The sequence below is a fragment of the Schistocerca nitens genome, chromosome 2 (assembly GCF_023898315.1).
Source record: "Schistocerca nitens isolate TAMUIC-IGC-003100 chromosome 2, iqSchNite1.1, whole genome shotgun sequence".
Taxonomy (NCBI): Eukaryota; Metazoa; Arthropoda; class Insecta; order Orthoptera; family Acrididae; genus Schistocerca; species Schistocerca nitens.
In genome coordinates, this window is record NC_064615.1 from 474583498 (window position 1) to 474607814 (window position 24317).

The window sequence follows — 24317 nt, forward strand, 5'->3', positions numbered from 1 at the left end:
TCCCAACTACCTGTGCAAGGAGTAGGTCAGGCGCAGATGCACTACACTGTCAGCGATCAGCACGACTTCGAGACACCGAGCGCCAACCCGGCATCTAGTCGCCGAACTACAAACTACGCCCGCCAGCAGCGCCACGGAACGGCCAACTGAGAACTACGACGACTCGACACAAATCTTCAGCACGACTTCACGTGGCTCCGGCGGCAGTACAGCGCCACGCCCACTTCAAACGTCAAAGCATCTCGACTCGTGGTAACGTCAGTTGGTGAGTGAAGACAACTGGTTAGCATAACATTAAATTGCAATATACTGTCTTCACGATAAATAAACAATTTTAAACTGTGTTTCACCTTAGGAGAAGTGCCCAATTACAGTAATTTCCGAAAAGTTTGCGAAATATACTCTGAAATATAGCATACTTATTTATGCATACTGCGCTGTCTAAATGGTGATCATACAGATACGCTCACTGTTGTTGGAGATTTTACCTTTATAGATTTAATGAATGGTGTGATTTGTCTTATTTAAAACATTTTACATAAACTGTGTATGTGAAAATTGATATTTGAAATTATTAGGTTTTGAGAGTCGTTATGTTCAGTACTCATACGTATTGTATCCATTTTGGGATTAACTGAAGATACTACAGTTACTGTTTGATTAGTTTAGTGGTAATTAGGAGTGTTTTGGGTTACTAGAGGTTATTTTATATTACTTGCCTGTGCATTAAAAATAAACCAAACATGTCTACTGAAGATAAGCAGGTTTGTGAGGCTGTAGTTGAAAGGAAAGGGCTAGGACAGGAAGACAGAGATGATTCAGGAATCAGTGATTATGGATTGTCATTAGAAAGCCCATTAGCACATTCAACTAGTTACCCTGAGACACCGGGACAAACGACGAGAGATAAGCCAGTTTCAAAGGGTGCAGATATGCGGTCGATGTTGGCAGACTTGCTAAAGGAAACCAAGGCAACAATAAAGGAAGGTTTACAAGAAGCTAGATAAAGGGAAGAAATATTCCGCAAATCATTAGAGAAATGTTTACAAGAAACTAGAGAAAGGTTTGAAATATTCTGCAAATCATTAGAGAAAAGTTTACAAGAAACTAGAGAATCATTAAAGGAGGATTTACAAGAAACCAAAGAAAGCTCAGAAAAATCATTTAAGGAAACTCTAGCACAAGAGATCAAAACATCGCAAATGAAGATAGAATATAATCTGAAGAAGGAAATGCAGGAGTTACAAGAACGACTGAAGATGGACATCAACGAGAGTGAGAGTAAGCTACAGAAGAGTATGGACCAAGTCCAGGGAGACGTGGAGAAGATGGAAGGAAAGTTAACAAAAAAGATAGAAGACGATATTGAAGAAACTAAAGCCGAATTGCGAGAAAGGATCACCGAAGTGGGAACAAATTGCAATCATCGAATCGCCGAGGTGACGCAGATGCAGAAACAATGCAATGATGTGGTTAAGGGGATAGGAGATAGGCAAAACCAACTGGCTGTCAATCTGAGAAATGCTAGGCGTGCAACGAGAAGAGGATAACAAGAGGGTTGCAATGGAGGTCAGGCAATTACAACAGGGAGTGCAACAATTGGAGAGCAAGACAGAAGAAATTGCTAAACGAACTAGCAATGCCACTTCAACCGTTGGGGAAGGTAGAGTCGTTACCTTGATGAGCTGTGATAATCGGTACGTCCAAAATAATACAGGGCAGAAATTTAAACCGAAAGGAGGGTTGCACCCAATGATATTTATGAAATGGTTAAAAGGAGATTTCCCAGCACATTTTAAAGACGCAGACAAGATTCAATTTGCAATAGATAGGATGGAAGGTGAGGCCTTCACTTGGGGAGTCAGGAAGAAGGAAGGGACTACTAGTTATGATCAGTTTGAAGGGGAATTCTTGAAGAAATACTGGTCCAAAAGTCATTAGTGTGCAGCACTTGAGGACCTACTACACCGCAAGTCACATAATACATGGAGAGGAACGTTGAGAGAGTTTGCCGAACATTTGTGGGAATTGAACGAGACCTTGGAACAACCCCTGATTGATGACATAATGATATCAGCGATAAAAAGAAGATTGAGCCGGAGAACGCAAGAAACTGTATCCGGGAGCCTAATTAAAGATGGGGAGGCCTTGATGGAGATACAGGAACAGTTGGAATCTGTTCGATCACAGGAACACAATCAAGCTAATGATCAAAACCGAGAGGGAAGTAGTGACCAAAGGAATCATTTTAATAATTCGTCTGATTGTAGAGGAAGAGGTGGTGGCCATAAGTATAGGAACCATGGTGGTGAACGGCAATGGAGAAATGATTGGAGAAGAAGTGAAGAACCAAGAGATCATGAGAGAGGAAGGGATAGGCGAATGAATGACACAGTGCATATAGAAGAGGTGGACAGACCGGAAAACTGAATGACACTCCAGATGAGGTCCGGTCAGGAGTGACAAGGACCAGAATAAACCTACTAAGACATGTTTAGAACATTTAGTTGTTAAACAGACATTTGAAAAAGGGGAATGTTTATTTGCATTGTATTTTCTGATGTATTATAACTAGAGCTTCATATTTCATATCGACGATTACCTGAGAATGGGTGTAAAACCTGTAACAACTAATTTGTAATATAATAACTCATATGTCATGTGTTCAAGCAATAATTTTTGATTGTATGTTGTGTGTGACATTCAATATGGACTATAGAGGATTATTGCTGCTTGATAAAAAATTGTGATTTGGACAATGCCATGCTTGTGAGATGTAATAAACTTTTGTAGAAAATTATAGTGGAGGCAGCCCACTACCGGAGTCGAGGGATTATTTGGTGAATTGTAATTTCAGTAATTATTTACACTGTGTGTTTTGTTCAGATGTAATAATATTTAATTTCTTTGCCTATTCTTTTACGCCAAAGAAGTTTTCGAGGGCGGGGATGTAATGGGTCCACAGACCCTTACTATGAATTTGCACTCGGCACAGGTCGATAGGGCGAACAATCGATTGTGTCGTGCTGCGAGAGCGAGTGTGGAGTTGACTGAGTGCCATGTTGCGGGTAGAGGTGTGTGGAGGCCAGTTGCTGTAATGCAAGGCCTTAACGGAGAAGGGAGTCGCCATCGCCGTGGTTAGACCCCTTTGTACTAGAAATAATACCGGGAAAGTGAAGAAGTATCATTACGGAAGTGGTCAGTGACATTTCTAGTGCCGATATTTTGGTTTCGCGTCTACCGCGCCGGCATCACCTTGGATTGCAGTGTTGGATTGCAGTGTTGGATTGCAGTGTTGGATGCAGTGATGGATTAGTGTGTGATGATAATGGAAAATGAAGAAGCCTGTGCTGAGATTAGCCGAATTAGATATGTATGACGAAGGCAGTGGCTGTCTCCTCCCTTTTGTGTTTTTTTGAGACGAATATAGGTTCGTAATTACTGAAACTGTGTTGGTGTTTTTCTTGTTACCAGACATTTCATTATTACAGTATTGAGGAGGACGAACTGGAGAGTAACAACTTCCGCAGCAGTCAATTCAGATTGCCAGCCCCATTAGGTACACAGTCACATTAATAATAATTATTGGGCTGCTATTCGATCAGGTCAGGTCGGGATAAATAAACGGAGGTGTTACAAGGTAATGATAAAAAACTATACTACAGCCATTGTCATGCTAACTGTTGTATTGCAATTTTGAAATGTACACGACTGCAACAATCGTAGTTCACATAGCGCCAATAATTTTCGGGAATTGTACTTCACTATGGGACTTAACATCTTAGGTCATCAGTCCCCTAGAACTTAGAACTACTTAAGCCTAACTAACCTAAGGACATCACACACATCCATGCCCGAGGCAGGATTCGAACCTGCGACCGTAGCGGTCGTGCGGTTCTAGACTGAAGCCTCTATAACCGCTCGGCCACTTCAGCCGGCGCTCCGCTATCGCTAAACTGTTATTCCACATGAAAATATTTGAAATACAGAAAGGTGCACTTGAAATTTTGTAACTTATTTCCTCAGAATTGGCTGTCTTTGGTGCTTTAACTCTTCTGTGAGCGGTCACCCTCCAGTTGTACCACTAATTTACCTTTGCTTATCCCCAATGAATTGCTAAGGTCGTGCCTTCCTCTTGCGAGGATATCATTTAATGTAACCTACCGAGATAGCGGAAACGCGACTCTGAAATAAGGTCATTAGGGCTAATGCGTTGCTTTGTTTGTTTGCTATAAAGAATGGGTCGATACGAATTGAGTCCGAAGTTGTAGTCATGAATGACCAGTGATCTAATTCCGGTCGCAATGATTTAGAATTCCCAGCTACCTCTACTTGAAAACTGTATGTTCCAAGGCGAATTTTACACTCAAAAATGATTTTAAGTAATGGCTGTTTTTGCCAATTCACTTTTGAAGAATTGAAATAAAGTATTAAATGATTCGCATTACTCTCTATAATTCCATTGACTGGAGATTCTGTGTGACTCTTCCTATCTACAGTTCAGCTGAAGTAAGGATGCAAAATACTTAACGAACTGTCTTACCAAACTGCTTTCTTCATTGACAACACACACATGTTACACCGAACGAACTGAAAATTCACTTCCAGTAGCTAACTGTGTCCAAAGCTGTCTTAAATAAGTTTATCGATGAAAAATCCCGAGATAAATCACTCCGAGCTAGTTCTTCACTTTTTAATGTTGTTGTAGGTGATTACTCTGATATGATAGGACAAGGGTTTGAAGATTACGATCGCTTTATTTCGTCTTGTCCACTCCACGTTACCTCTACAACTAAAATTATTCGTTACTTTTCTTCTATGAGAGAGGTAGTAACGTTTAGTCCATTTTGTTCTGTCCCGAAATAGCCCAGACACAGTCTTTTCCACATAAATTATCGCTTGTATGGCTGTGTCCCGAGATTGGAGGCAACGGAAGCTAATTAGCTCCGACTTCCTTGGGCGATCTACCACACAGAAAACTTTACGCAAATATAGATTTAGTAATGTTATGGAACTGCTCACCATCTACTCCCCTTTACAAGAGTTGTAGCCTCTTATAGTTTCGTGAATCTTCTTCTGCTGCTTTTCATCAACATCTTTATACCTGAAAATCATTTCCTTGACATTCAGTCATGACCAAGAATGACCATCAAGAATAAAAGCATTTTGCTACTAGAAAATTTGCGTAGTATCCACTATAAAACCAAACATATTTTGGGGGGGAGGAGGGAGAGTCCACGGCACTCCTCGACCCCCCCCCCCCTCCCTCCTTTCGCGTGGGCTTGCTCATACACTGAAACGCCAAAGAAACTGATATAGGCATGCGTATTGAAATAAAGAGGTATGTACACAGGCAGAATACAGCGCTGCGGTCGGCATCGCCCTTATAACACAAGTGTCTGGGGCAGTTGTTAAATCGGTTACTGCTGCTACAATGACAGGTTCTCAAGATATAAGTGACTTCGAACGTGGCGTTACAGACGGCGTACGAGCGATGGGACACAGCATCTCCGAGGTAGCGACGAAGTGGGGATTTTCCCATACGACCCTATCACGAGTGTACCGTGAATATCAAGAATTTCTCCCTCAAATTAAGGCTGATATTTCGTACCAGTAGACTTTTTGGCCACATATGCCTTCTTTGCTGTGATAGTTTTTCTTTGTACCCGCAATACTTCGCTCGTAGCGCGTAATTTATGTTTCAAAATGTTTCGTCTGGTACGTTTGTGAAGCTCTCGATGGCACAGTTCATCTGTACAAGGAACTTTCTCCGTCTAAATAAATTACTGTGCCACAGTTATCATAAGCTTTTGGGTAGGTGTGCAGTCAGTACTGTGGGTGAGAGCGACGGGGGCGGGGGAGCGGCGGATGCGGCTGTTATCAACAGGAATTCAGGTATAGGGCAAAGTTCGGCTGGCGGGTCCACCGGCCAAGTTGGGGCCAGTTGGCGCTTTCCTGCCTCGCGAGGCCAACTCGGCGCCCGGGAAACACAGCAGACCACTTTGGAGTTAACTCGTAAACGCTGCTGGCGTCGTGTCGCGTCGACTCTGTCCGGCAGACACAGAAGCGACGCTCCGTTGGTGCCGCTGCCGGGTCTGCTGCAGCGACCGTCTGCTGTGCGTGAGCCGAGCGCCGCAACAGCTGTAGAACACGAGGCAAGTAGTCGCCAATAAAAGTGGCCTCTCACGTATTACTCGGCAAGGCGACCTGGTTACCCGGCCTAGCAGGGACCATGTGCAGTCACATTCTGGTGATAACTAGGGAGCATTCATACCTCTAAGTGTGAGCGCGAAAAGCGACTTCGGAAAACATCTATTACGGAAGCCGTGCCAGTTGACTGTAAACGTCACTAATATCTCTGAAAATGAGAAACATAGAAATGCGCTAATTTCAAAAGAGAATCCGAGGGAATGTGCATATAAATGCTGAAAAAATTTAAGTAAGTCAGTGATGAGCAAATTACTTCGGGACAGAAACGATGGCGAGTGAATCGGCATTCAAGTACTAGCTCCCAAACAGAATTAGTATAGTGCACAACAAATATTTCATTTACGACATAGACAAACATCTTTTTAGACAGCAGATTTTGGCGACATTATGAATGGTAGAAGGACATACAATCTTCGCCAATTTAAAACGCAGCGAATAGTACCAGTCTTTACGTGTGGACAACAGGAGATACCAGCAAAAAGAACATATTGCTTTACATTCTTTACCAAAAAGTGAAGCATCAGAATTTCTGCGGCCTCTGGCGTATTTAGGCGAATACTAGCGAATGAATGTTGCAATGTGACAGTGTGCGTAGAGAATTGTCAAACAAAAGGGTCAGGGAACGTTTCTATATTGTGAATGCCAAGTTTATGACTATTACAGGAAAACCTCCGACTATCTCGTAAAAATGATCAGGAAGAAATTAAAAATACCTGCACACAGGAAAAGCCCAAGTTTAGACATTAATTAAAGAGCACCCTTCTTCCCGTCTTCATTCCACTGACAAAATTTTGCAATAAAGTATTTCCCTCTTACTACTGCCATGCCATACAGACATAAAACCTTTAACATTGGTCTTGAATCCTTCAAAGAATAAGGTCAATAATCGTAATAGTTCAAAGATCTAGCTCTCTAATCCGAAGTAACACTGCTTGATGCCTCACCTGCTAATAAATGAGAGTCGTGTGTCATCTAGCCCTTCCACATGACGCTACTTGGACGAGATGCACGTCAGTTTCGATGGTATTATACTCAAAAATTTAATTTTTTACCTTGAATCCAACCTGAGATCTTTGGATTATTAGCCTCAATTGCCAACCATTTTTTATTTCTTACACTACCTTTCTGAAGCCAAACGCTCTACCTTTTCTCCCTTCTTAGCTTTTCTTGTTTTGTTTTAAAGAGACGTAATTTTTGTTGTTTATGTAAAACAAATTTCTTCATAACTGTGACTTAAATGAGGAGCAAATTTCTTTTCATTTCGTGGATCTGAAATAGAAGTAATAACATAGTAATGCTGCTTGATGTCTCTTGGAATGTGAGGTAATTTCTGTTTCTTCTGAATTCCTTTATGTGTTTGTTTGGTCTAAAAATGAAATTTATGCTTCTTTATAAATTCTGAAATTTTGTCTAAATCTCATAACTTGACCATCTATAGAAACGGAAGTTCTTGTTTCTTGTTAAGGAAACAGAATTAAATAAATAAAGTTCTTATTGTTCGTTGTAATTTTTTTCTTATTACCACTTTCATCCTACGTATAGCATGTAAACTGCATTTGAAATGGAAGTAGCATGACAGGTAAAAGTATTAATCCTTAATACAAAATAAAAGATAGAGGGCACAGCATTGTTCGAAAATCCAAGTCCAGAGATACAATGGTCTTGTGTAGTTGGAAGAACTGGTTTGGTAGTTTGGTTCTGCCTACGAGTCATGATGTAATGTCGTTACTCTACACTTAAATTCCGTTGAATTCGATGTTTCTGGAGTTGTGATATTATGTTCGTAATGGCCCAGCTGCCAAGTTACCACTTTTGATCAGGCGTTACAACGTCTTATAGCTTCAGTTACTGCATTACCGTCCTCACTATTTATGCAAGTTTTAGTTATGCCCATTCCCAGGTTAAGAGTGCATTGTCATAATGTGTGAATCGGTGTATTGGGGTATCGTCTTTACTGTACTTGTCGCAATTCGGGCAATACTCAAGATGTAGAGCTTCGTCCGCACAGGAATCATTCCACTAATGTCTATATACCATGTTGTCCTAAAATCTGACATAATATGGTTGTTCTGAATGTTCCTTCAAATCTCAGACCAATAGACATTAGTGCACTTATCTTGCATTCTGTTAACCTCTGACCTTCACCACCAGACAGCATGTTCAACTTGCTTTAGTGGAAGTGACATTAGTATTTACTCTTGTGACATTAGCTTTTAGTGTTGTGACAATAGCAGTCAGGAAAAATTGTGTATCATGCCAGAAAAGTATACTGACTATACTGGAGGAGAGATGAAACATGCTTTGATGGGCGAAGAAACTGAAAATATAATAAAATCTGCCGTTCGTTTCGAGCAATCTGTCACTGTCGTCTACAACTAAAACAGCAGACGACCAATTAACAGACACAGTTTGAAAAGCGCCTAGCCTTTCCCAGTCTCACGCTTTCCATTGAAATGGTACAGTACCACCCGACATTGAAAATAGGTACAACATACTTCATTATTTTTGTCAGAACAACACATTTTTTTTGTAAAATAACTCAATTTCAATTAATACAGAGAAGCCGGATACCAGTGTGGGAAAGAATGACAATTTATTTATTTAATTGATCACATGTTCACTCCCACAAGGTAAATCCCTACATCCGGTTTGGTGAGATCTGTGAAATGAATGAATGTATGGTCGTCTGCTAACCGCAGATAGTGAATGTGAATATATGATCATCTTTGAGACGATCCTTTGGCCACCTTTGGTGGGACCAAAGAGATGAAATTCACCTGAGCTTTGAGCGCCTGAAATGTGGCTGACCAATACGGAGCAAGGTGCTCCCCCACTTCAGCAGAGGTGCGGGAGGACCTGAAGAACGGCCACGTTTCGGCACTCTGCCGCTGGATCTTGTGCTGTTAAGACCTGTTTTAGTTGTGCTCCGTAAAGACAAAAGAGTGGAGACATAATATGCATGTGGAATATTTAAGAGTAGTTTGAAATAATAATTTCTCTATTTCAGGAACTTTTGTGGGGAGAATTAAATGTCAGGCAGGTAATATTAATGGGATTGTAGTAATCTTCGGAAGTGACCAATGGTCACAATGAAACCCCGTGTAGCAATAAGTTGAAATACTTCCGTGTGCTTAAGTTAAGCTGAGTTACTAGCGAGTGTACCATAAGTTGAAATATTTAAGAAATGGCGTGTGTAGGACTTAAAATTAGAGACGAGTACTTCCACATGGTGAGTACTGTGTGAGTCTCAATCTGTGTATGAGACAAAGGATAAAGAGAAGTACTCGTCCATGGAATCAGTTGAGGACTCGCGTGTGTGATGAATATGTTCTTAATATTACTTTGCGTGATATGATTCCGTGTGACGCAAGATTCAAAATCTGAGAGAGAAGCAAGGTGAGTCGGCCGTCTACCCAGCAACGCCACTTGGCTTGCATTGCACGGGAAGACGTGCATATATCTCCAGAGTTCATAGTAGGAAAGTAGAATTACAAAGTGGGGCAGTGTCGTGTGAAACTGGGATAAATACTAATTGAAGTGGGAGAGCTGAAAGTGATAGTGTTGTGACTATTTTTGTATTGTATTCCATGTTGTAGTACGGTGTATGTCATGTAATTGGAGCGGGAATAAGTGCTGTTTGTTGGAACTTACAACTTTTAATTACACCATGAACTGAAAGGAGAGAAGCGTGGGTAATAGTAGTTGTAGGGCCGTATTTGGACGAACAGATTCGTGTGGATGGTACTCTGAGAGTGACTATGACATTTGTGTTTAATGTGAGATACAGTTTACTGTTCAGTGCGTGTTCAAAATGCCGATTTGAGTGACTTAAAGACTGTCGTCCGGGTAACCATAGGAGAGCTTTGATACCGAGACAGTGTTTCTGGGGAACCTGTCAGCAACTTTTTTGACCCCAAGAAAATCACAGAATGAAATGATTCCGTGTGACTCGCAAGATAGGGAATAATGTATTTGTACTTGTAGTTGTGTAAATTATTTTTATATGTTTCATTCCTGAAGGGACAGCAAGTGTAACTGTATTTCATTAACATTTGTGTTTAGAATAGTTAGTGTTCTTTTTGTTTGTTCTGGGCTACCAGTTCACGTAGCATGTCTATTAGAAAATTTGGTACAATGATGCTTTAATTATTAGCCAGTGGCGTAATACTAACGTAGCGGCTCTTGTTGCATAGGTCAGCAAGGTTGTCACAGGGGACAAGAGTTTGCATTGCACAACAAATATCGAAATTAATTGATGGATTTTGATGTCGTGGACAGTAATGATCTTGTTGGTGTGTTGACTGAGGCCACTTATTTGCAGTATCACAGTGGTGATATTTCACATTAATGTGTAACGAAGGCTAGTCGAAATGCAAGTTCTTGTCGTCCAACTGTGTAACAACAGAGAAATGAGCAGTAGATTAAGATACGAGAGCTACTGGTGGATTCAAGCACTTATTGCTAAAGCACTTATTGCTAAACTATTTACTGCGTTTATTGTTCAAAGTTGATGGACTGACTGGCTCAGCAGCAGGTATTTGTCCTGGTGGACAAGGATAAGGTTTAACTCACAGTCGAGTAGTGGTGGCAATTTCTTAAGTGATGATAGTTAACGAGGTATGACATGATGTCTTAGGTTGAGTATATTACGTAACCAGTATGTAACTTGTGGTATATTTCATTGTTTTTCTTCTCAGTTTTATTTCTCTATAGGTTTGATGGATATTTTAGAGTACTGATATGGAGCCTGACTTCTATGTGTAACTTGTGTACGAAATTTTTTCTTTTGTTGATTTTGTTTTGTATTTAGACATTGCCGTGTAAAGATTATTACAATGCAATTTATGAATGTCAGATTACTTGTCCTGTGTTTGGACGGTGAGCTATTTAAAATTTCATGAGTACAATTAGTATTTTTTTTATTTGTCATAGAATTAGTGAAGTTTGGATTACTCATAAATATAACGAAGATCCCAGTAAATAAGCAAATTTTTATCTCAACATTATTTTTCATTCGTATGATGTAATGTTTTATTTGTCATGTGGATTGTTGTAAATTTGTATGTGTACGTTACTCCGGATTGTGGAGAGTACAATAATGCAACAACTGTGTCAATAATGTGGTAAAGTAACAGCATTTGGTTGTCTATTTGAGGTCACCAGGGGCTAAGGTCTCCTCCTGGTTATTTTGATGACTTGCTACGTTTGTTCTAATACAGTTTTCTTAAAAAAATGTTCGGAACTACCCTCGCATTGCAAGGATGGTACCATGCCATTTTTTTCTGCATGGGTAGCCGGTGGAGAAAGGGTACAGTACCACCCGACATTGAAAATAGGTACAACATACTTCATTATTTTTGTCAGAACAACACATTTTTTTTGTAAAATAACACAGTTTCAATTAATACAGAGAAGCCGGATACCAGTGTGGGAAAGAATGACAATTTATTTATTTAATTGATCACATGTGCACTCCAACAAAGTAAATCCCTACATCCAGTTTGGTGAGATCTGTGAAATGAATGAATGTATGGTCGTCTGCTAACTGCAGATAGTGAATGTGAATATATGATCATCTTTGAGACGATCCTTTGGCCACCTTTGGTGGGACCAAAGAGATGAAATTTACCTGAGCTTTGAGCGCCTGAAATGTGGCTGACCAATACGGTAGCAAGGTGCTCCCCCACTTCAACAGAGGTGCGAGAGGACCTGAAGAATGGCCACGTTTCGGCCCTCTGCTGCTGGATCTTGTGCTGTTAAGACCTGTTTTAGTTGTGCTCCGTAAAGACAAAAGAGTGGAGAAATGGTATGCATGTGGAATACTTAAGAGTGGTTTGAAATAATAATTTCTCTATTTCAGGAACTTTTGTGGGGAGAATTAAATGTCAGGCAGGTAATATTAATAGGATTGTAGTAATCTTCGGAAGTGACCAACGGTCACAATGAAACCACGTGTAGCAATAAGTTGAAATACTTCCGTGTGCTTAAGTTAAGCTTAATTACTAGTCTGTGTACAATAAGTTGAAATATTTAAGAAATAGTGTGTGTACCATAAGTTGAAATATTTAAGAAATGGGGTGTGCAGGACTTGAAATTAGAGACGAGTACTTCCACGTGGTCAGTACTGTGTGAGTCTCAATCTGTGTATGAGACAAAGGATAAAGAGAAGTACTCATCCATGGTATCAGTTGAGGACTCGCGTGTGTGATGAATATGTTCTTAATATTACTTTGCGTGATATGATTCCGTGTGACGCAAGATTCAAAATCTGAGAGAGAAGCAAGGTGAGTCGGCCGTCTACCCAGCAACGCCACTTGGCTTGCATTGCACGGGAAGACGTGCATATATCTCCAGAGTTCATAGTAGGAAAGTAGAATTACAAAGTGGGGCAGTGTCGTGTGAAACTGGGATAAATACTAATTGAAGTGGGAGAGCTGAAAGTGATAGTGTTGTGACTATTTTTGTATTGTATTCCATGTTGTAGTACGGTGTATGTCATGTAATTTGGGTATGTGTGGTTTGCATGGGAGAGTAGCAAGGTAGTTTCAAAAGATTAGTGGGTTATGCATGTTCCTTTTGTACTGCTCGGTCTGGAGGAAAGTTTCGTGATGATGATTGTGAGAGTCGAAGTGTGAGAAATAATAAAAGATCCACCATCCTATCCAGAAAGTGCACTGTAGCGTTAAATAATTACGAGACCATAAGGTAGAGAATCACCAATGTAAAGCCATGCCCACTGGGCGGAATTTCTCATGTGTTATTGTTGTAGGTTATAGAATTTGTGTGTTTAGGTTATAAAATTTATCGGAATAAATAAGATAGTGAAAAGAAAAAGATTGGTGGACGGTTCCTTCGAATTGTATGTTGTCATGATGTCCCGAATTTATAATGTGTGCGCCATTCATAAGTTCCGCCACCCTTATGACTGAGGAAAGTATCCCGCGGAGGCCACAGTGGGTGGTTTCTTCTCCTCAAGGGCTCGCGCGGCGGCGCCATGGCAGAATGAACGACGCGGGGGAGAGTCCGGCGCGCATTTGTTACCAGCAACTATTAACTAGTACTGGACTGTGGAGCCTTGAAGCAAGATGACTGCTCGTATGTCTCCATAAGGTGGAAAGAGACGGACTGGTGTTTCTACGTTGTGAGTGGTCGATAAGATTTTGTCTTTAGCAGACAGGACGATCGTTTTGTTTTGTCTTGACCACTGAATGGTGGGATCCATAAACTTTTGGCATTGACTTGTTAAGTGTGCTTTGTGAATTGCATGTGGGACCCTTGGTATACTTGAAGAGGACAGTTGTCGTTTGGTGACTAATTATTGTATGAACGCAAGAAACTGAAGTGGGACATTGACATTTGCATTTGTAGTAGGAGACATTTCTTTAATTGGTGCGGGAATAAGTGCTGTTTGTTGGAACTTACGACTTTTAATTACACTATGAACTGAAAGGACAGAACTGTGGTTAATAATGGTTGTAGGGCCATTTTTGGACGACCAGATTCGTGTGGATGGTACTCTGAGAGTGACTATGACATTTGTGTTTAATGTGAGATACAGTTTACTGTTCAGAGCGTGTAAAAATGCCGATTTGAGTGACTTAAAGACTTTCATCCGGGTAACCATGGGAGAGCTTTGACACCGAGACAGTGTTTCTGGGGAACCTGTCAGCAACTTTTTTGACCCCAAGAAAATCACAGAATGAAATGATTCCGTGTGACTCGCAAGATAGGGAAAATGTATTTGTACTTGTAATTGTGTAATTTTTTTTTATATGTTTCATTCCTGAACGGACAGCAAGTGTAATTGTATTTCATTAACATTTGTGTTTAGAATAGTTAGTGTTCTTTTGTTTTATCTGGGCTACCAGTTCACGTAGCATGTCTGTTAGAAAATTTGGTACAATGATGCTTTAATTATTAGCCAGTGGCGTAATACTAACGTAGCGGCTCTTGTTGCATAGGTCAGCAAGGTTGTCACAGGGGACAAGAGTTTGCATTGCACAACAAATATCGAAATTAATTGATGGATTTTGATGTCGTGGACAGTAATGATCTTGTTGGTGTGTTGACTGAGGCCACTTATTTGCAGTATCACAGTGGTGATATTTCACATTAATGTGTAACGAAGGCTAGTCGAAATGCAAGTTCTTGTCGTCCAACTGTGTAACAACAGAGAAATGAGCAGTAGATTAAGATACGAGAGCTACTGGTGGATTCAAGCACTTATTGCTAAAGCACTTATTGCTAAACTATTTACTGCGTTTATTGATCAAAGTTGATGGACTGACTGGCTCAGCAGCAGGTATTTGTCCTGGTGGACAAGGATAAGGTTTAACTCACAGTCGAGTAGTGGTGGCAATTTCTTAAGTGATGATAGTTAACGAGGTATGACATGATGTCTTAGGTTGAGTATATTACGTAACCAGTATGTAACTTGTGGTATATTTCATTGTTTTTCTTCTCAGTTTTATTTCTCTATAGGTTTGATGGATATTTTAGAGTACTGATATGGAGCCTGACTTCTATGTGTAACTTGTGTACGAAATTTTTTCTTTTGTTGATTTTGTTTTGTATTTAGACATTGCCGTGTAAAGATTATTACAATGCAATTTATGAATGTCAGATTACTTGTCCTGTGTTTGGACGGTGAGCTATTTAAAATTTCATGAGTACAATTAGTATTTTTTTTATTTGTCATAGAATTAGTGAAGTTTGGATTACTCATAAATATAACGAAGATCCCAGTAAATAAGCAAATTTTTATCTCAACATTATTTTTCATTCGTATGATGTAATGTTTTATTTGTCATGTGGATTGTTGTAAATTTGTATGTGTACGTTACTCCGGATTGTGGAGAGTACAATAATGCAACAACTGTGTCAATAATGTGGTAAAGTAACAGCATTTGGTTGTCTATTTGAGGTCACCAGGGGCTAAGGTCTCCTCCTGGTTATTTTGATGACTTGCTACGTTTGTTCTAATACAGTTTTCTTAAAAAAATGTTCGGAACTACCCTCGCATTGCAAGGATGGTACCATGCCATTTTTTTCTGCATGGGTAGCCGGTGGAGAAAGGGTACAGTACCACCCGACATTGAAAATAGGTACAACATACTTCATTATTTTTGTCAGAACAACACATTTTTTTTGTAAAATAACTCAATTTCAATTAATACAGCGAAGCCGGATACCAGTGTGGGAAAGAATGACAATTTATTTATTTAATTGATCACATGTGCACTCCCACAAAGTACATCCCTACATCCAGTTTGGTGAGATCTGTGAAATGAATGAATGTATGGTTGTCTGCTAACCGCAGATAGTGAAGGTGAATATACGATCATCTTTGAGACGATCCTTTGGCCACCTTTGGTGGGACCAAAGAGATGAAATTTACCTGAGCTTTGAGCGCCTGAAATGTGGCTGACCAATACGGTAGCAAGGTGCTCCCCCACTTCAGCAGAGGTGCGAGAGGACCTGAAGAACAGCCATGTTTCGGCACTCTGCCGCTGGATCTTGTGCTGTTAAGACCTGTTTTAGTTGTGCTCCATAAAGACAAAAGAGTGGAGACATTGTATGCATGTGGAATATTTAAGAGTAGTTTGAAATAATAATTTCTCTATTTCAGGAACTTTTGTGGGGAGAATTAAATGTCAGGCAGGTAATATTAATGGGATTGTAGTAATCTTCGGAAGTGACCAACGGTTACAATGAAACCACGTGTAGCAATAAGTTGAAATACTTCCGTGTGCTTAAGTTAAGCTGAATTACTAGCGTGTGTACAATAAGTTGAAATATTTAAGAAATAGCGTGTGTACCTTAAGTTGAAATATTTAAGAAATGGCGTGTGCAGGACTTGAAATTAGAGATGAGTACTTCCACGTGGTGAGTACCGTGTGAGTCTCAATCTGTGTATGAGACAAAGCATAAAGAGAAGTACTCGTCCATGGTATCAGTTGAGGACTCGCGTGTGTGATGAATATGTTCTTAATATTACTTTGCGTGATATGATTCCGTGTGACGCAAGATTCAAAATCTGAGAGAGAAGCAAGGTGAGTCGGCCGTCTACCCAGCAACGCCACTTGGCTTGCATTGCACGGGAAGACGTGCATATATCTCCAGAGTTCATAGTAGGAAAGTAGAATTACAAAGTGGGGCAGTGTCGTGTGAAACTGGGATAAATACTAATTGAAGTGGGAGAGCTGAAAGTGATAGTGTTGTGACTATTTTTGTATTGTATTCCATGTTGTAGTACGGTGTATGTCATGTAATTTGGGTATGTGTGGTTTGCATGGGAGAGTAGCAAGGTAGTTTCAAAAGATTAGTGGGTTATGCATGTTCCTTTTGTACTGCTCGGTCTGGAGGAAAGTTTCGTGATGATGATTGTGAGAGTCGAAGTGTGAGAAATAATAAAAGATCCACCATCCTATCCAGAAAGTGCACTGTAGCGTTAAATAATTACGAGACCATAAGGTAGAGAATCACCAATGTAAAGCCATGCCCACTGGGCTTAATTTCTCATGTGTTATTGTTGTAGGTTATAGAATTTGTGTGTTTAGGTTATAAAATTTATCGGAATAAATAAGATAGTGAAAAGAAAAAGATTGGTGGACGTTTCCTTCGAATTGTATGTTGTCATGATGTCCCGAATTTATAATGTGTGAGCCATTCATATTCAGTGCGGTGGCCACGTGTTGATAAAAGCCGTTAAATAAAAGACAAAAAGAAAACGTGGTATTGCCAGTGCGTTGTGAACAGTCAGAGGTCTGTAAGTTAATGATATTCAGATGTGCGTTTCCGTTGCGTATTAATAAAACAGGAGGATAAATTGTAACTTAATTGTGAGTACAAGAGTTGATGTTACTCGATAAATAAGAATGAATCCACTCGCTTGGCAGACCACTCATCTTGCAGGCCTGACTGCTTGATGCCACAGTATGAGCAAGGCATGTGGGTGCCTCTCACCATTTTTCTGATAAACAAATGACATCTGATACTGAAGAAAGCCATATTTAGGCCGATCGTCTCATTATTTTTTATTCAAATGAAGAGGATTAGGACAGTGATTGTATAGGTAAAGCAATCTTTATTAATCTTTTTTCTGTGTGGTAACTGGGAGTCGGTGCAAAATGGTACAAATCGCTCTAAGCACTATGGGACTTAACGTCTGAGCTCATCAGTCCCCTACACTCAGAATCATTTAAACCTAACCAACCTAAGGACATCACACACATCCATGCCCAAGGCGGGATTAGAACCTGCGACTGTAGCAACAGCGCGGTTCCGGACTGGAGCGCCTAGAACCGCTCGGCCTCAGCGGTGCATGAATGTAGTATTTTCGTTCACAAGCCAAGGCCACGAACAGCCAATCCTAACACAAAGTGAGGGTAGTGGTCGGCATACACTGCTGTGCCGCTCCCATGAGACCCTCGAGACAACTTCAAAGCCGGACGGCGACTGATGCCCAAGACAGCTACTCCGGAACGGCTGGCGCCACCTTGCTGGACGCAGGTATCTTCCTCCCAGCTATCTGGAAAATGGAGTACAGCATGAGGATGCAGCGTATATGTTAAAAAAGTAGACTGTGACCACTCGCCTTCTGCAGTAACTGACTTTTACAACGCGTCCGGCCGGCCGGTGTGGCCGTGCGGTTCTAGGCGCTACAGTCTGGAACCGCGTGACCGCTACGGTCGCAGGTTCGAATCCTGCCTCGGGCATGGATGTGTGTGATGTCTTTAGGTTAGTTAGGTTTAAGTAGTTCTAAGTTCTAGGGGACTGATGACCACAGATGTTAAGTCCCATAGTGCTCAGAGCCATTACAACGCGTCCCTTTTGGCATTGCGCTTTCTGTAGAAGAGGGCATTGCGCAATGGGCAGCAAGTCCGCGGAATGCAGATGGAATGAGGGATAACATTTGTATCCCACGCACTTGATACCTGTGATTAGCATGTTCTGAAAAAGCTATGAAGTCGAAGTCACTGACCACGTTCAAATTTTTTCTTTGAGAGGAGACTGCGGCTTCGTAGTTAAAGAGGCTCTGGTGTAGGCCGGCTTCCTTGTAATTCTCAGAACAATGAGACACGGAAGGCAGACCACTTGCGTGGAGGAGGGGGGGGGGGAGGGGAGGAGGAAGGGCAAGCGCTCACAGAACTTTTAGCTCGTTGGTGGATGATGAGTTTGGAAAGAAGTCTGTGAGCAGTGCAAGTACAAGAGGTTTGTGCTCTATACTCACTCGTAGCAGGTAACACACCAGTGGAAGTCATATATGTGGTACCAGATGACATTTGGTCATCAGAAGGAAACAGACGGAGTTCACTTGTAGAACAGACTGGGCCGAGACTTAAACGGAGAGAGGCAGTTTATAATCAGATTCCTCTTTGCTGTTGAGAAGGCTGATTTGGCGGAAGAGCTCCGGCAACATCCATCTGCAATACTAGGTCTTAGCACGCACGCGCACGTAATAGTCAGAACATCAAGCGGCATCGGCTTGTTGTGGTGGAACAGAGTAATATATTTATGAATGGTTCAGTAAATTCAAGATTGCGTTTCATGACGAGATGGACAGTATTAGAAGCATGTAATCTAATTTTCTCTTTCCAACACGACCATGCGATCAGTGGTTTCATTTCATGGCAATGTTGTACGGATTTATACTTCAGGAAGTTGGTTTGCGCCAATGCAGTTTCAGTGTTAAATTATCTTCACCAACCTCACCACTGCATATTATTACTTAATTTCATGTCTCTTTTTGATGCTTTTGTTGTGCGCTCCATTGAACGTAATACCTGTATCAGTCTGTGCACACTAAGAATGTGTAACAAATATTGGGATTTACGTGGACCAAGCTTCTGATTTCACAATTAGTAAATTCCTTTCATGAAGTTAGTCAACGGAAAGCTACTACGAGTATACCAGTTCCTGGAACTGAATGCTGGGCCCACGCTTATAACTTATCTGAGCTATATAGAGCCGTTGCTTAGCTTTTATACAGTACTTCAGTTTATAGAAGCGATGTACCGCACACAGGCCCGATTGATGTAGTTCTACTTGAGGCTCACACCGGTGTTTTGAACGCTGTGGAAGATATCCATAACATCGGGGAAGGTGGTTTCAGTGATATCGTCAGCCATACTCATGAACAGCCAACGTGAGCCATATTGTACGCCTTGTTTCTGTTCCTTTCTTACTAGGAAATTCGTTTAGTGGCTAATCTACATTTGTAGCATGTGGCAGAGATGCACTCTTGTAAGAATACAGGAAGGTGCGATGTTACTGGCCGCCCTGGTAGCCGCGCTGCTTCTCGAGGGGGAAGGCGTGCCGGTCCCCGGAAGATTAGTGTCGGGGTCCGGTGTGCCGGCCAGCCTGAGGGTGGTTTTTAGGCGGTTTTCCATCTATCTCGGTGAATGTGGGCTGTTTCCCCTTATTTCACCTCAGTTACACTACGACGGTGATGGCTGCGCAAACAGTCTCCATGTACGCGTACACCATAATTACTCTACCACATAAACATTTGGGGTGACACTCGTCGCGTTTGAGACGTTCCCTGGGGAGGTCCACTGGAGGCCGAACCGCACAATAACCCTGGGTTTGGTGTGGGGCGGTGGTGGGGTGGGTGGACTGCTGTGGCCTGTTGTGAGGCTGTGAACCACTGAGGGCTGCAGCGGGACGAACCCCTCCGTCATTTCTAGGTCTCCAGTTTAATACACATACACACATACGATGTTACTGCCTCCCTTCCCTGATGCTCGGGCGGAAACATGAGGTTGCTGTCACCTTGGCCACGTAACCAGGTGAATTTCCCGGGTATAAAGTGTACTGGAAACTGAAAGAGAAACGTATCTTGCGTAGCATGAATACACTGACAGTGACGACACTAACTGTGCTAATTACACAGAAACAAATGAAAGTGACAGTTGATTTAGTGAAGATTTACAGAGGGCTAAACGTATTTAACTAAATATAGGAAAATAACTGAAACTCGAGTGAGTGAAGAAATATAGAGAGCAAAACTTTGTTTACTGCATATAGGAAAATACTGTCGCCCGAAGAAACAATTATAATAGACCAGTATACATCAACATAGAAATACATCTCATCAATACAGATTTCTACGGTATTGAGAAAGCTACAGGAGAAAAAGAAACACTGATGTATCACTCACGCAGGAGTACACAATCGCAATTACGCAGTCGTACATTATATCATGCCCAGGTGTTGTAGGCTTACGACTACCTTGAAAGTGTAATCAGAAATGAGAAACAATCTATCTCGGCTGTTATTCCAAATTGAATACAGAATTGCTGGAACAGTTTAGAAGTAAACTAGAACCGATAAAGTCATAGACTTACTATCTCAGGAAAGGCAATAGCTTATCTGCCTGCCATTTAACCAAAGAGTAGACAAGCATGGTTCCGTAGCCACCGCGAAGCGCGAGGAGCCACTAACGGCCATACCGATGCCTGACTGTCTCCCAGGGATGGAAGGCCGGAAATGTTTCCGCGTCCCGCACTCCTAAGCTGCAAAGGGCGGCTTGTTCCTACTCTACTAATCCTTGCTGTTCCATTCTTTATAAAAGTTGTTTTCGGTAGTATTTTATCATTTCCAATTTTTGTTTCTCATTTATGTTTTATCAATATGTTGCAGAGGAAACCTCACATAACGAACCACCAAACCAAATAGTCCGCTTGATAGTTCACTGGTAACCACTAAATGTGTGCCTGGTCAAAACTCCTTAAGCAGGCAGACTATACACAGCGTCTAAGAGACTGTGCAGCTCATACGACCCGCATAAGTTGTTCCAACCTTAGGTCTGAATCACCAACAACAATGAAGAATAAAACAAGTTGCATGCGGCATTAATGACACTCTTTTAGTGGCTCAAAGTGACTTGAAGTGTTATCAACACTGAACTCTTGCAAGTATTTTGTTTGCGGTAAATTTGCGTATGTCCAGCACTGTTCACTTTTTATCTTATACACATTACACTGTCAATGCATATGTTTTCCCTGCGAATGTCACTGCCCTGCGGAATATTAATGGTGTCTCCTGTGTACGACTTCCTGGATCACGCGATACCAAAACACAGCCGCCTTCCTTTGCTACAGGTCACCGGACGCCAATGTGAGGAGACATGTGCTCAGCACGCTGCTCTCCTGGCTGTGAACAAGCTGTCTGCAAGACCTGAGCCGCTGTTGCTTCTTTACGAGCCTGCTACTTTGTCAGCCTCTGCAGTTGCTGTGGCGGTTCGTGAGTAAGCCTCCTGGGGCGAGCCCGGTTAGTCGATCGGCAGCTGGCACGGTAGCTCAGCGTGTTTGGTCAGAGAGCTGGTTGGCTTCTGTAATAAAAAACTAAGTGGAAGGATCAACAAACGAACCTTAATGGATGTCCGCAACGACCAAACCCAACGATCAACAACGGACAAAAAAGAAAAAAGAAAGTGGTGTAACGCACGGCTTTGCAGAGTGCGAAGGAGCGCCTGGTCCCCGGCACGAATCCGCCAGGCGGACTTGTGTCGAGTTTTGGTGAGCCGGCCAGTCTGTGGGTGGTTTTTAGGCGGTTTTCCATATGCCTCGGCGAGTGCAGCTGGTTCTCCTTATTCCGCCTCAGCTAAACTATGTCGACGATTGCTGCGCAAACATGTTCTCCATGTACGCGTACACCACCATTACTCTACCACGCAAACACAGGGGTTACACTCGTCTGGTGTGAGACGTTACCTGAGGGGGTCCACCGGGGGCCGAACCGCACAATAACCCAGAAAGAGTGGTTCGGTGTGGGGCAGGCGGAGGGATGAAGTGGACTGCGGTAGTCGTCGTGGGGTTGTGGACCTTTGCGACTGCGGCGGGGACGGAGCCTCTCCGTCGTTTCTAGGTCTCCGGTTGAAAATTTTTACATTGATATAAATATGATAGTGTAAAATTAGTAGCATCTGCGATATAACAGTTAAGCTAATCAACATATTTATACAACTACAGCCACTACCAATAATAATAATAACAGTGATAATAATATTAACACTTATAACATGCATAATCGGTCTGAAAAGAGAAAGACCTGCTTTTGTGGAAATTTGTTGTTTTTTACATAATTAGGTACAGTTTAGGACAAGAAAGAACTAATGTTTGACTTTTCGCTGGTCTCCGTTTTTGCGTAAATTTACCAGATCCCTTGCAAATGTTTAGTTAACGAATTAACTTCCGGGCTGAAAATCAGGCATTCTTGTGTTTTTACACACATACGGCCGATATGGCCGAGTGGTTCTAGGCGCTTCAGTCTGGAATCACGTGACCGCCACGGTCGCAGGTTCGAATCCTGCTTCGGGCATGGATGTGTGTGATCTGCTTAGGTTGTTATGTTTAAGTATTTCTAAGTTCTAGGGGACTTCTGACCTCAGATGTTAAGTCCCATTGTGCTAGTAGCAATATGAACATTTTTTTTTTCTACCGTCTGCCGGAGTTTGCGCCAAGCGAATGGGGAGAAACATCTGCTGCAGTCTTCTACATCCTAGTGGCACTGACGTAAACTTGTAGTTGACGATAAACCGTGCACGTTGTTTATCAAATCCGGATGTATTTGGCTCTTAAGGCAACTACGTCACGCCTGTTGCGCATGCGCATTCCGAGGAAAACGACCAATAAATCCCCAAGATGTCAAAAGTTACTGTGTTCATGTACCCTTGTGCTCTTACGCATCAGCCAGGAAACTAAAAGATACGAAACGGGTGGAGAAGGCAAATGATGTTACTTTAGTGATCGTTATAAATTTACGTAGTATTTGTAACTATGAGTCCACATATGGGGCCAGCCGGAGTGGCCGAGCGGTTGTAGGCGCTACAGTCTGGAATCACGTGACCGCTACGGTCGCAGCTTCTAATCCTGCCTCTGGCATGGATGTTTGTAATGTCCTTAGGTTAGTTAGGTTTAAGTAGTTCTAAGTTCTAGGGGGCTGATGACCTCAGCAGTTAAGTCCCATAGTGCTCAGAGCCATTTTTGAACCACGTATGAGTATGACATTGTACTTCCACTCGCCAGAACACCACTACTGATTTGGTAGGGAATGATGTCAGAAAACCGTTGCATCCTCTACTGAGCTGTGGGCGAACAGGCCTGTTGTAACTCTTCCTTGATCTGCACGTTGGCACTGGGTCAGAGTTGACATCTAAGGTGGTGTATACAAGTTCTGTCATGTGTGTGTCTTGCTGGCCATGCGAGCACCCCAACGTGGCGCAGTCAGACTGTAGACTCGTGTCACGTGTGGACGAGCATTGCCCTGTTGAATAATGGCAGCACGATAGTGTCACACGAGAAGTAACATGTGAGGACGCAGGATGTCCGTACCGCGCCACTGTGCTTTCGGAGTTCGCTCAGTTACTATTAACTTTGACTTTAAGTCCTTCCTACAGCGTGACACCAAGCGTAACTCCGCTGCGCTTCTCCAAAACACTGGAAACATGGGACCTCCTCCCAGGGTGCCGACCCAACATACACGCTGACGATGGCCATTCAGGAAAACGCAAAACCGCTAATCATCGCAGTTCATAATGTGATTCCATTCATCAGCTGTATATGCTTCTCAGCCACAGCACAACTCCAAATGCAACCGTTTTTGTGGTGTTATTTACTGTATCTTACTCATTTAACGGTAATTCTCCACTTCAGTTGCTACCTGTCTCCGACTAAGAGTGTCGGATGACAGAGACTGTTGCAGGGAGTCTGTTACTCGTTGGCAGATGACAGATGCAGGTATGAAGGGCATACAGTCTGCTTGGTGCATAACTGTTGCGCAGCAGAATAATTTTGCTGTACATGTTTAAATTTCTTAAAGGGTGGTCTGCTATTCAGGATGCCAACAGGGCATACTGCCTTTGCAACAGACTTCAAGATGAGGCACATACAACGGAAGCACTGCTGTGTTATTTAACAAGCCACTGTGAGGTAACGCTATGTAACTCCATCGCACGAGTGGCACTATATAATCAAACAATGAAAATAAATGAGCCTGGTGACGCACAATTATTATTGAGCAAGGCAAAGAGTGCTGAAGGGTCTGGTAAATGAAGAAAAATGCGCTCATACACTCAGAGCCACTGAGTCACAGGTGCGGACTCG